Source organism: Mobula birostris, chromosome 15 (assembly GCF_030028105.1).
Source record: "Mobula birostris isolate sMobBir1 chromosome 15, sMobBir1.hap1, whole genome shotgun sequence".
NCBI lineage: Eukaryota > Metazoa > Chordata > Chondrichthyes > Myliobatiformes > Myliobatidae > Mobula > Mobula birostris.
The window spans coordinates 47150563-47162919 of NC_092384.1; positions in this window are offsets into that span (position 1 = coordinate 47150563).

A 12357-nucleotide genomic window follows, 5' to 3' on the forward strand; every position below is an offset into this window, starting at 1 on the left:
ACTGTTATTTTAGGTTTTATGTGTTATTTGGCATGATTTGGTAGGTTATTTTTGGGTCTGCAAACGCTCACAAAATTTTCCCATATAAATAAACGGTAATTGCTTCTTCGCTTTACGACATTCCAGCTTATGAACCATTTCATAGGAACGCTCTACCTTCGGATGGCGGGGGAAACCTGTAGTTCTGAATCACTGAACTAGAATGCCACAGATCTAGCCCTCAGCAGACTGCGAATCCTCTAGTTCATCCACTGATTTTGGTTTGGGTATGCCCGGGATGTTCTCAAAGGCACTCTCTCTTCCACACAGGTCTTGATGAAGTCGACGGCAACTGCAGCTTATTCATTCAGATTTGAAGATGAATATCGTCCAGTCCGCTGACTCAAGGCAGTACTGTCAGCACTCCTCCACCTCCCTCGACTGTTCTTTCTTAGTCTTCAGTCTCTACCTGTACGCTGAGAGCAGAAGGACAGCCAGGTGATCGGGTTTTCCAAAGCATGCATGTAGGATGACACGGTAGGCACTCTTGGTGGTGGTATAACAGTGGTCCAGTGTGTTGACTCCTCTGGTTCCGCAGGAGATATATAGATGGTAGTTGTTCAGAGCCATCAACAAGCTGGCCTGGTTGAAATCCACCCCCCCCCAGTGATAGGACAGGCATTGGGATGTGCAATTTGGTGTCAGCTGATCACGGTGATAAGCTCTTCCAGTGCCTGCTTAGCCGGGGTGGAATGTACACCGCTACCAGGATGACGTCAGAAACTCCCTCGGCAGATAAAATGGAAGATATTTGACTGTTGATGTTCCAGGTTGGGTGAGCAGCATTGAGACAGAACTGCCACGTCTGTGCACCACAATGAGTGAATTATAAAGCATACTCCACCTCTTCTACCTTTAGAAGACTCAAAAGTACCTGTCTTTTCAGTGGGTGGTGAAGCCTTCAGGCTGTGGTGCTGCATCTGAAAGTTCTTTACATTCATGTCAAATAATTGTTTTCACCTCTATGATCTTGAATGCAACTTTTAAGGTGTAGGGAGACAATGAACTAACTATGCAACAGAAATTACAGAAAGCAATGTAGTGGTGGTTGCAACTATATGTTTGGAAGAAGGCTGAAGGCATAAACCCACACCTTGCACTTCCCATTTTTACCTCCTACCCAAGATCCACAAACCTGCCTGTCCTGGCAGACCTATTGTCTCAGCTTGCTCCTGCCCCACCGAACTTGTTTCTGCATACCTCGACACGGTTTGATCCCCCTCGTTCAATCCCTTCCCTCCTATGACACTTCTCACGCTCTTAAACTTTTCGATGATTTTAAGTTCCCTGGCCCCCACCGCTTTATTTTCACCATGGATGTCCAGTCCTTATATACTTCCATCCCCCATCAGGAAGGTCTCAAAGCTCTACACTTCTTTTTGGATTCCAGACCTAATCAGTTCCCCTCTACCACCACTCTGCTCCGTCTAGCGGAATTCGTCCTTACTCTTAATAATATCTCCTTTGGCTCCTCCCACTTCCTCCAAACTAAAGGTGTAGCTATGGGCACCCGTATGGGTCCTAGCTATGCCTGCCTTTTTGTTGGCTTTGTGGAACAATCTATGTTCCGTGCCTATTCTGGTATCTGTCCCCCACTTTTCCTTCGCTACATCGACGACTGCATTGGCGCTGCTTCCTGCACGCATGCAGAACTCGTTGACTTTATTAACTTTGCCTCCAACTTTCACCCTGCCCTCAAGTTTACCTGGTCCATTTCCGACACCTCCCTCCCCTTTCTAGATCTTTCTGTCTCTGTCTCTGGAGACAGCTTATCCACTGATGTCTACTATAAGCCTACTGACTCTCACAGCTATCTGGACTATTCCTCTTCTCACCCTGTCTCTTGCAAAAACGCCATCCCCTCCTCGCAATTCCTCCGTCTCCGCCGCATCTGCTCTCAGGATGAGGCTTTTCATTCTAGGACGAGGGAGATGTCTTCCTTTTTTAAAGAAAGGGGCTTCCCTTCCTCCACTATCAACTCTGCTCTTAAACACATCTCCCCCATTTCACGTACATCTGCTCTCACTCCATCCTCCCGCCACCCCACTAGGAATAGGGTTCCCCTGGTCCTCACCTACCACCCCACCAGCCTCCGGGTCCAACATATTATTCTCCGTAACTTCCGCCACCTCCAACGGGATCCCACCACTAAGCACATCTTTCCCTCCCCCCCTCTCTCTGCATTCCGCAGGGATCGCTCCCTACGCAACTCCCTTGTCCATTCATCCCCCCCCATCCCTCCCCACTGATCTCCCTCCTGGCACTTATCCGTGTAAGCGGAACAAGTGCTACACATGCCCTTACACTTCCTCCCTTACCACCATTCAGGGCCCCAAACAGTCCTTCCAGGTGAGGCAGCACTTCACCTGTGAGTCGACTGGGGTGATATACTGCGTCCGGTGCTCCTGATGTGGCCTTTTATATATTGGTGAGACCCGACGCAGACTGGGAGACCGCTTTGCTGAACATCTACGCTCTGTCCACCAGAGAAAGCAGGATCTCCCAGTGGCCACACATTTTAATTCCACATCCCATTCCCATTCTGAAATGTCTATCCATGGCCTCCTCTACTGTAAAGATGAAGCCACACTCAGGTTGGAGGAACAACACTTTATATTCTGTCTGGGTAGCCTCCAACCTGATGGCATGAACATCGACTTCTCTAACTTCCGCTAAGGCCCCACCTCCCCCTCGTACCCCATCTGTTACTTATTTTTATGCACACATTCTTTCTCTCACTCTCCTTTTTCTCCCTCTGTCCCTCTGAATATACCTCTTGCCCATCCTCTGGGTCCCCCCCCCCCTTGTCTTTCTTCCTAGACCTCCTGTCCCATGATCCTCTCATATCCCCTTTTGCCTATCACCTGTCCAGCTCTTGGCTCTATCCCTCCCCCTCCTGTCTTCTTCTATCATTTTGGATCTCCCCCTCCCCCTCCCACTTTCAAATCCCTTACTCACTCTTCCTTCAGTTAGTTCTGACGAAGGGTCTCGGCCTGAAACGTCGACTGCACCTCTTCCTACAGATGCTGCCTGGCCTGCTGCGTTCACCAGCAACTTTGATGTGTGTTGCTTGAATTTCCAGCATCTGCAGAATTCCTGTTGAAGGCATAAGCTGTTGTTTCATTGATCAGAGCATTCAAAATTCAGGATTGTTTGTCATTCGTCAGCACACAAGTATAAAGGAGAATGGAATAATTGTTACTTAGATCCAATGTAGCATAAAAAGCACAAAGAACACATTAAAAACGCAATAAATATAAATACACAAGATTGGCTGACATACATAGACTGATAGTTTGTACATAAAGCGATGCTAGGTACGGGAGTATCTGTATGTAACGTGTCTTTGAAAGGAAATGATGAAGCATTGTGGTAGGGAGTGAGGTGGGGTGGGTAACGGATGGAGATGTTGATGGCTTGGGATTGGGGGAGTACCTGTTTTTGAGCCTGCTGGTCCTGGCACTTCTCTGTTTGTGGGACAAACAGTCTGGGGTGAGTGAGATCCTTCAGAATATTTTTACAGCATCTTACTCTATAAACGTACACCCTTGAGGGTGGAGCCAGGGATGTGTTGGCAGGTTTGACTACCCATTGCTGAGCCTTCCTGTCCAACACAGTGTTGTTTTCTGTGCCACACAGTGATGCAGCTTGTTAGCATGCTCTCAACTGTGCATCTGTAGAAGGTTGTGAGTATGGATGTGCACGGTCCAGCTCTCTTCAGCCTCCTCGTAGAGGAGCTTTCTTGATGTGGAGGATGTGTTCTGGGACCATGAGAGATTGTTCAAGATATGTGCTCCCAGGAGTTTAAAACTGTTCACGGTTTCCACTGCTGTGCCACTGATATAAAGATGGTGTGAGTGGCGGGGATTTTTTGAAGTCGACAACCATCTCCTTTGTCTTGTTGACATTGAGGAAGAGGTTATTTGCCCGGCACCAGGCCTCGAGCTCTTCTACCTCCTCTCTGTAGGCCGTCTCACTGCTGTTGGTGATGAGCCCCACCTCTGACACGTAATTGACGAACTGAACAATGTGATTTTTTGCGGTTGTGTGTGAGCAGAGTGTGTAGCAGTGGGCTCAAGGCACAGCCCTCGGGGGCATCCATGTTGAGGAGGATCGGGAGGGGGGAGTAGCTGTGCATCTTGACTATCTGAGGTCAGTTGGTTAGAAAGTCACAGTGATGTATTTGGACTGAGGAGTTCATCAGGGTTTGTGGGATGGTACTGTTGCTTGCTGAACTGAAATCCAGAAACAGCACTCTGACATAAGTGTCCTCACTTTCTTGGTGTGTCAGGGCGAGTGCATGACAGACGCCATGGCATATGCTGTAAGGTGGTTCTGTCAGTAAGCATATTGGTGAGTGTGCAGTGTGGCAGGAATGGAGTTTGTGATCAGTGCCATTGTTTAGTAGAGTCCTTTGATACAGGGATGATGGTGGCTGATTTGAAGCAAGTGGGGATGGCAGCCAGATGTGAACAGTCTCTGAGTATTCAGCCTGGGATGTCGCCTGTGTCAGCTGCCTTCTGGGGTTTGACTCTCTGCAGAGTGCGCATGTCTGCTGCTGTTACAGACAGCGGCTCACTTGGTAGGGGGGTGGGGTAGCTTTAGTGGTGGCATTGTGTCGCGCGTCTCGGAGCCTGCACAGCAGTTGTTTCGAGTATCGGGGCGCTCTAAGCACCATACACCAATGTTACACCTCTGCACCCACCCCCTCCTCCTGCAAATTATCAGAAAAGTCAGACTTTTCTTTTGTGTGCCTAGTCTGTGCAGTTCCACCTAATTTTCCAGGGCATAGTAAATTATATCTGTCTGATGGCAGTGGATACGGAAAATGCTGTGGAACTGAGCGATGTACCGAGCTGTGGCATTGAAAACCTGTGCTTGGGAACAAGCTACAAGTAGAGCAATATACCTGCAACAGTGGGGTCGATACAACACTGTGGACAAGTGACTGACCACGTCCAGTTTACGAGAAGCGGGGCAAGTCGAACATATTTATGTATCACTTTGCTCTCAATCACTAGGTGAGTGTTGATAGGACCTTCAAGTGGCACTAACTCACCATTAGCCTGAGTGCCAGAGTGGGTGTGAATAAGTCTCCGGATCACATCACAGCCCTTGACTAAACACGGATCAGAGTTGAATTGCAGGGAAGATGTGGGAGTGCCTTCCTTTAACATTAAGGCAGCAACTAAACTAGTGTGGCATTGAGCCCTGATAAAACAGTCAATAGGTATTAAGGAGAAAGACCTCTCATGGCTGGATATCAACTCCCAACCATGATGGTTGCAGTTCTTGGTGTTTCATCACCCATTCCCTGAGAGTTCACTATAGGAGTTCCTCAGAGCAACTTCTTGCTTCGTTAATGTCATTCCCTCCATCATAAGGTCCCTAAGGGGATGCCTGTTTATGACTGCAGTTCTATTTAACACTTTTAGCAAATGAACCAGACTATGAGTGTGTGCTGCAATGCCAAGACAGCATTCAGGCATGGGCTGGTAAGTGACAAGTAACATTTGTGCCACAAAAGTACCAATCAATGACCGTTATCAACTACTAGAGCAAGTCTAGCTACCAGTTCGGAATAATCAAGAGATTTACCATCACTCATTCTCTGTCATCAATATTCTTGGGGTCACCAGTAGCCAAAAACTCAGGCTACTGACGTAATTGAGAGGCTGGGTATCTTGCGGCAAGAGACGTCCTGTTACCCACGGCTTCTCTGTCACCTTTAAAGGCACAAGTCAACAGCAGGATAGAAATCTTGACACTTGCATTGATGTGTGGCATTCCAGTCACACCATCCAGAACAAAGCAGCTTGTGTGACTGGCACCACACCCACTACTAGCACAACAGCGGACAGATGGACCATGTAAGCAAATGCACATGGTTATTCTTACTGGATTCTCTGCTGATCTTTATCAATAACGGAACCAGGTTGGCGATGTATTTTTAACTAATTGCCTGTTGTGCTACTGTTGACTTGACCATTTCAAAACACAAATTTTCTTCTTTTTAAGCCATTCTGTCGTTGATTTATTTTTGTCTTTCGGATCATGGTCTTGTTGCATTATCCAACTTCTATTAAGCTGATGGACTGCTACCCTGACATTCTCCTGTAAAGTATCTTGATACAATCTGAGTTCATTGTTCCCTCAACGATTCCAAGCTGTCCAGGCCCTGAGGCAGCAAAACAGCCCCAAACCAAGAAATCAGCATTGTACGTTGTGTTCTTGGCGTGATCTTTGCAGGATGCCCACTCCCAGGGAGAGTAGCAACAGTACTGAGTTTCCTCCATTTGTAGACAATTTCTCTTCCTGTGGGCTGATGAACACTCAGGTCTTTAGAAATGCTTTGGTAGCCTTTTCCAGCTGCATGCATCTCTACAATTCTTCCAAGGTCCTCTGAAAGATGCTTGGGTTGAGGCATGGTGCACATAAACAGATCTTTCTTGAGAAAAGCAGGCCCTGTCATTAACCTGACTTTGTGTGTCTTCCTTGTAGGGCAGGGCACCTATGCAACCCACAGCACCAATCTCATCTCATAGATAGGAACACCCGACTCCAAATAGTTTTTGTAGAAGGCACTACCCCAGAGGTTCACATACTTTTTCCAACAAGTACATGCAGTAATGGATCATTTTTCTCAATAAATAAATGAACAAGTATAATGTTTTTGTGTTACTTAATTGGGTTCTCTTTATCTAGTTTTAGGACCTACATGAAGATCTGATCACATTTTTAGTTATAGTTATGCAGAAATAAAGAAAATCTATAGGGTTCACAAACTTTCTAGCACCACTGTAGAAACCCTTGAGAGTGTGTTTCACCTTGCTCCCAGAGCAAACTCCTGTCCACCTTTGGCCTTCCTGATTTCTTTCTTAAGTGTTCTCTTGGATTTGTTCTACTCCTCAAACACTTCATATATCTTAATTGCATATGCTGGATATGTGCCTCCTTTTTCATTACCAGGGCCTCAACATCTCTTGATAACCAAGGTTCCCTAAATCTGTTAGCCTTGTCTTTTATGCAGATATCCAGTACTCTCAGTGCACCTCAACAGCCCATCTCAGTCCATGTCTGCCAGATCCCTCCTGATGCCATCAAAATTGGCCTTTCTCCTATTGAGAATCTCAATCTGAGAATTAGTCCTATCCTTCTCTATAATTATCTTGAAATACTAGATCCAGTGTTCCCCCACACACACTTCTGTCAACTGCTCTGTCTTGTTCCCTAAGAGGAGATTCAGTATTTCTGTCTACTTTCCCCACAACCACTTCACTGGCTGTCCTGCTATTTTGGTTCCCATCCCCCTATAACTCTAGTTTAAAACCCCTCCGAGCAGCACTAGCAAACCTGCCAGCAGGGTTATTGACTCCCCCCTCCTGCTTAAGTGCAAACTTCCATTTCTACCGGTCCCACCTACCCTGCAAGAGAGCCTAATGATCCAAAACTCTAAAGCCCTCCCTTATGTGCCCTCTGCTTCGCCACATGTTAGACTGCACTATCTTCCTAGTTCTTGTCTCACTAGTACATGGCACAGGTAGCAATCCTGAGATCACCACCATGGAGGTCCTGTCTTTTAACTTAGCACCTAACTCCCTGAACTCACTTTGCAAGACCTCAACACTTTCCCTATGTCATTGGTACTGATGTTGACCATGACCTCTGATTGCACACCCTCCCCCTTAAGAATGCTGTGGACTCAAACTAAAATTTCTCTCATCCTGGCACCTGGGAGTCTTGTTCTCATCCATAGAACCTCCTGTCTGTTTCCCTAACCAATTAATGTTCCATCACTACCGCTTGCCTCTTGTCCACCCCAAATCTCAGTCATAGAATCAGAGAACTGACCACTGTGGCTTTCCTCTGTTATGTCCATAAGCCCATAACATATAGGAGCAGAAGTAGGCCAATCAGCCCATCAAGTCTGCTCCGGCATTCAATCATGGGCTGATCCAATTCTTACAGTCATCCCCACTCCCCTGCCTTTTCCCCATACCCTTTGATGCCCTGGCTCATCAAGAACCTATCTATCTCTGCTTTAAATGCACCCAATGTCTTGGCCTCCACAGCCACTCATGGCAACAAATTCCACAGATTTACCACCCTCTGAATAAAGTAATTTCTCCTTATCTCAGTTCTAAATGGATGTTCTTCAATCCTGAAGCTGTGACCTCTTGTCCTAAACTCCCCTACCACGGGAAATGACTTTGCCGTATCTAAACTGTTTAGGCCTTTTAACATTCAGAATGTTTCTATGAGATCCCCTCTCATTCTCCTGAACTCTAGGGAATCCAAGAGCTGTCAGACGTTCCTCATACAGTAGCCCTTTCATTCCTGGAATCATTCTCGTGAATCTTCTCTGAACCCTCTCCAATGTCAGTAAATCCTTTCTAAAATAAGGAGCCCAAAACTGCACACAATACTCCAAGTGTGGCCTCATGAGTGCCTTATAGAGCCTCAATATCACATCCCTGCTCTTATAGTCTATACCTCTAGAAATGAATGCCAACATTGCATTTGCCTTCTTCACCATCGGCTCATCCTGGAGGTTAACCTTTAGGGTATCCTGCACAAAAACTCCCAAGTCCCTTTGCGTCTCTGCATTTTGAATTCTCTCCCGATCTAAGTAATAGTCTGCCCATTTATTTCTTCCACCAAAGTGCATGACCGTACACTTGCCAACATTGCATCTCATTTGCCACTTTGCCCATTTCCCTAAACTATCCAAGTCTCTCTGCAGGCTCTCTGTTTCCTCAACACTATCTGCTCCTCCACCTATCATTGTTTCATTGGCAAATTTAGCCATAAATCCATTAATCCCAGTCCAAATCATTTACATACATCATAAAAAGCAGCAGTCCCAACACCGAGCCCTGTGGAAGTCCACTGGTAACCGGCAGCCAGCCAAAATAGGATCCCTTTATTCCCACTCTCTGTTTTCTGCCGATCAGCTAATGCTCCACCTATGCTGGTAACTTCCCTCTAATTCATGGGCTCTTATCTTGCTAAGCAGCCTCATGTGTGACAACTTGTCAAAAGCCTTCTGAAAATCCAAGTACACCACATCTACTGCATCCCCTTTGTCTACCCTGCTTGTATTTTCCTCAAAAAATTGCAGTAAGTTTGTCAGGCAGGATTTTTCTTTCAGGAAACCATGCTGGCTTTGACCTATCTTGTCATGTGCCTCCAGGTTCTCTGTAATCTCATCCCTAACAATCGATTCCAACAACTTCCCAGCTACTGGTGTTAGGTTAACAGGCCTATAGTTTCCTTTCTGCTGCCTCCCACCCTTCTTAAATAGTGGAGTAACATTTGCAATTTTTCCAGTCATCTGGTACAATGCCAGAATCTATTGATTCTTGAAAGATCAATGTTAATGCCTTCGCAATCTCTCCAGCTACTTCAGAACCCAAGGGTGCATTCCACCAGGTCCAGGAGAATTATCCACTCTCAGACCATTAAGCTTCCTGAGCACCTTTTCAGTTGTAATTATCACTGCACATACTTCTTCCCTGACACTGCTGATGTCTTCCACTGTGAGGACTGCAGCAAAATACACATTCAGTTGCTCTGCCATCTCTGCATCTCTCATACAATTTCCTATTGGTTCTAAATCTACCCTCGACTTTCTTTTACCCTTAAAAAAGCTTTTAGTATCTTCTTTGATATTAGTCACTGGCTTCCTTTTATAATTCATCTTTGCCTTCCTAATGACCTTTTTAGCTTACTTCTGCAAGTTTTTAAAAGCTTCCCAATCCTCTATCTTCCCACAACCTTTGGCTTCCTTGTATGCCCTCTCTTTTGCTTTTACTTTAGCTCTCACTTCACTTGTCAGCCACAGTAATGTTCTTCTTCCATTCGAAAATTTTTCTTATTTGGAATATATCTGTCTTGCACTTCCTCATTTTTCGCAGAAACTCCAGCCATTGCTGCTCAGCTGTCCTTCCTGCTAGCGCCCCTTTCCAATCAACTTTGGCCATTTCCTCTCTTATGCCATTGTAATTTCCTTTATTCCACTGAAATACCGACACATTGGGGTTTAGTTTCTCCTTCTCAAATTTCAAAGTGAACTCGATCATATTGTGATCACTGTTCCCTAACCTTAACCTTAAGCTCTCATCACCTCTGGATCATTGCACAACACCCAATCCAGCACAGCCGATCCCCTAGTGGGTTCAACAACAAGCTGTATGAAACAACCATCCCTTAGACATTCTACAAATTCTCTCTCTTGAGGTCCAGTACTGACCTGGTTTTTCCCAATCCACTTTCATGTTAAAATCCCCAAAGACTATCATGACATTGCCCTTCTGGCATGCTTTTTCTATTTCCTCCTTTAATTTGTAATCCACATCCTGGCTACTGTTTGGAGGCCTGTATAACAACTGTATACAAGGTCCTTTTATCCTTGCTATTTCTTAACTGAACCACAGAAACTCTACACCTTTTGATCCTATATCATCCCTTTCTAATAATATTATTTCTTATACACATGGCCACACCAACCCCTCTGCCTGCTAACCTTTCTGATACATCGTATATCCTTGGATGTTCAGCTCCCAATAGCAGGTATTCTTTAGCCAAATTTCAGAGATGGTCGCAACGCCATACTTGCCAAGCTGTAGCTGAATTTCAGGATCATCCATTTTATTTCTTATGCTGCATGTATTCAAATATAACACTATCAGTCCAGTATTTGTTGCTTTCTGTTTTAACAGCAACATACCTTTATTGCCACTGGCTGTGATTATGCCTCATCTCCTCTTTGGTGACATACCAAATCTCCTCAAATCCCTAATGAAATATAGTCGCTGTCTTGCCTTCTTGGTAGCTGCATCGATATGTTGGGCCCAGGATAGATCCTCAGAGATAATGACACCATTCTTTCCACTTCTGATCCCTCTGTGAGGACTGGTGTGTGTTCCCTTGTTTTACCCTTCATCCCCAAACCAGTAGCCCAAGTCTGCTTGGAGAAATCAGTGGGTTTGTGAGTGTTAACTTTTGCAGTATGAAAGAATCAGGAAAAATTAACCTGCTTGGGTATCTTGCGGTGCTTAAGAGTTGCTGACTAGTTGCACATGAGTGCAATCCTTTCCTATTTATGAATACGTCTTGCTGTTCTGGCCAGTTTTGATTGCTATAACGAATGGAGTCTAGCATCTCCTGCTCTGTGGGAATGCAGCCAGTACTGTAAATCCAGCTGTCACTGGTGTCTGATTACATAGCAACTTTTGTAAATAAGGCATCAGTTATCTGCCTTATGTTTGTATGCAGCCATGTGCAAATCTTCACTTTATTTCTGAGAGATTCCTGGAGTAATCCAGCAGCGCAGAAGCTACTCTGCAGCTGCAGGAAGTGGGGCTTACTTAAGGAGGCCACACAGACCTAATTATTAGCAGCATGCTGCTCATGATCATAAGTCAGTGTACATCCTCCTTTCTCCTCTAGCTCTCATTATATTGCTGCATGAATAAGTTTTGGTGAAGGCAGTGGGCAAGTATAAAAATGAAAACATTAGACAACTTGGTATTGATGGTTAAATTTATTGAGGAATCAATTGTCAGCTTTTAAGGCGTCATCAAATGTTCTTCTGCTAACACCAGGATTTCTGTACAGCTTGGGAAATCATGTGTTCTGAACGAAGTACAAAAATTACATTCAAACAACTGACGTATTTAAATTACCAAGCCTGCTTCTCTAGAGCTATCAAGGCCTGATCACAAACAGTCAACATAGTTTTGTCCGTCAGAGGTCTTACCTGATGAATCTTTTGGAGTTTTTTTTTTGAAGAGTTAACTGAGGGGATAGATGAAGGTCAGGCAGTGGATGTTGTCCATATGGACTTTGACAAGATTTGCATGATAAGCTGGTCTGGAAGGTTAGGTTGCATGTAATTCAACAGAAGCTCACAAGGTTAGTTGACTTGATGATAAGAAACAGTGTGATGTTTGAAGGTCAATTCTCAAACTGGAGATCTGTGACTGGTAGGGTGCCCCAGGTGGTTAGGGTTGGGATCTGTTGTTCATTACTTCTGTACTGATTTGGATATGAATGTACATGGCATGATTAGCAAGTTTGTTGATAATACTAAATTAGAGGGTCTTGTTGATAGTGAAGCAGGTTGCAATAAATTGTAAGGAGATATTGATCAGTTAGTGAGATAGGCTGAGTAAAGATTAACAAATTTCAACTTAGATAAATGTGAGGTGATGCATTTTAGGCAAACTGGAGAAATACTTACACAGTGAATGTGATAACTTATACACAGTTCCTGAAAGAAGGTCAGTAAGTAGACAGGATGGTGAAGGTGACATC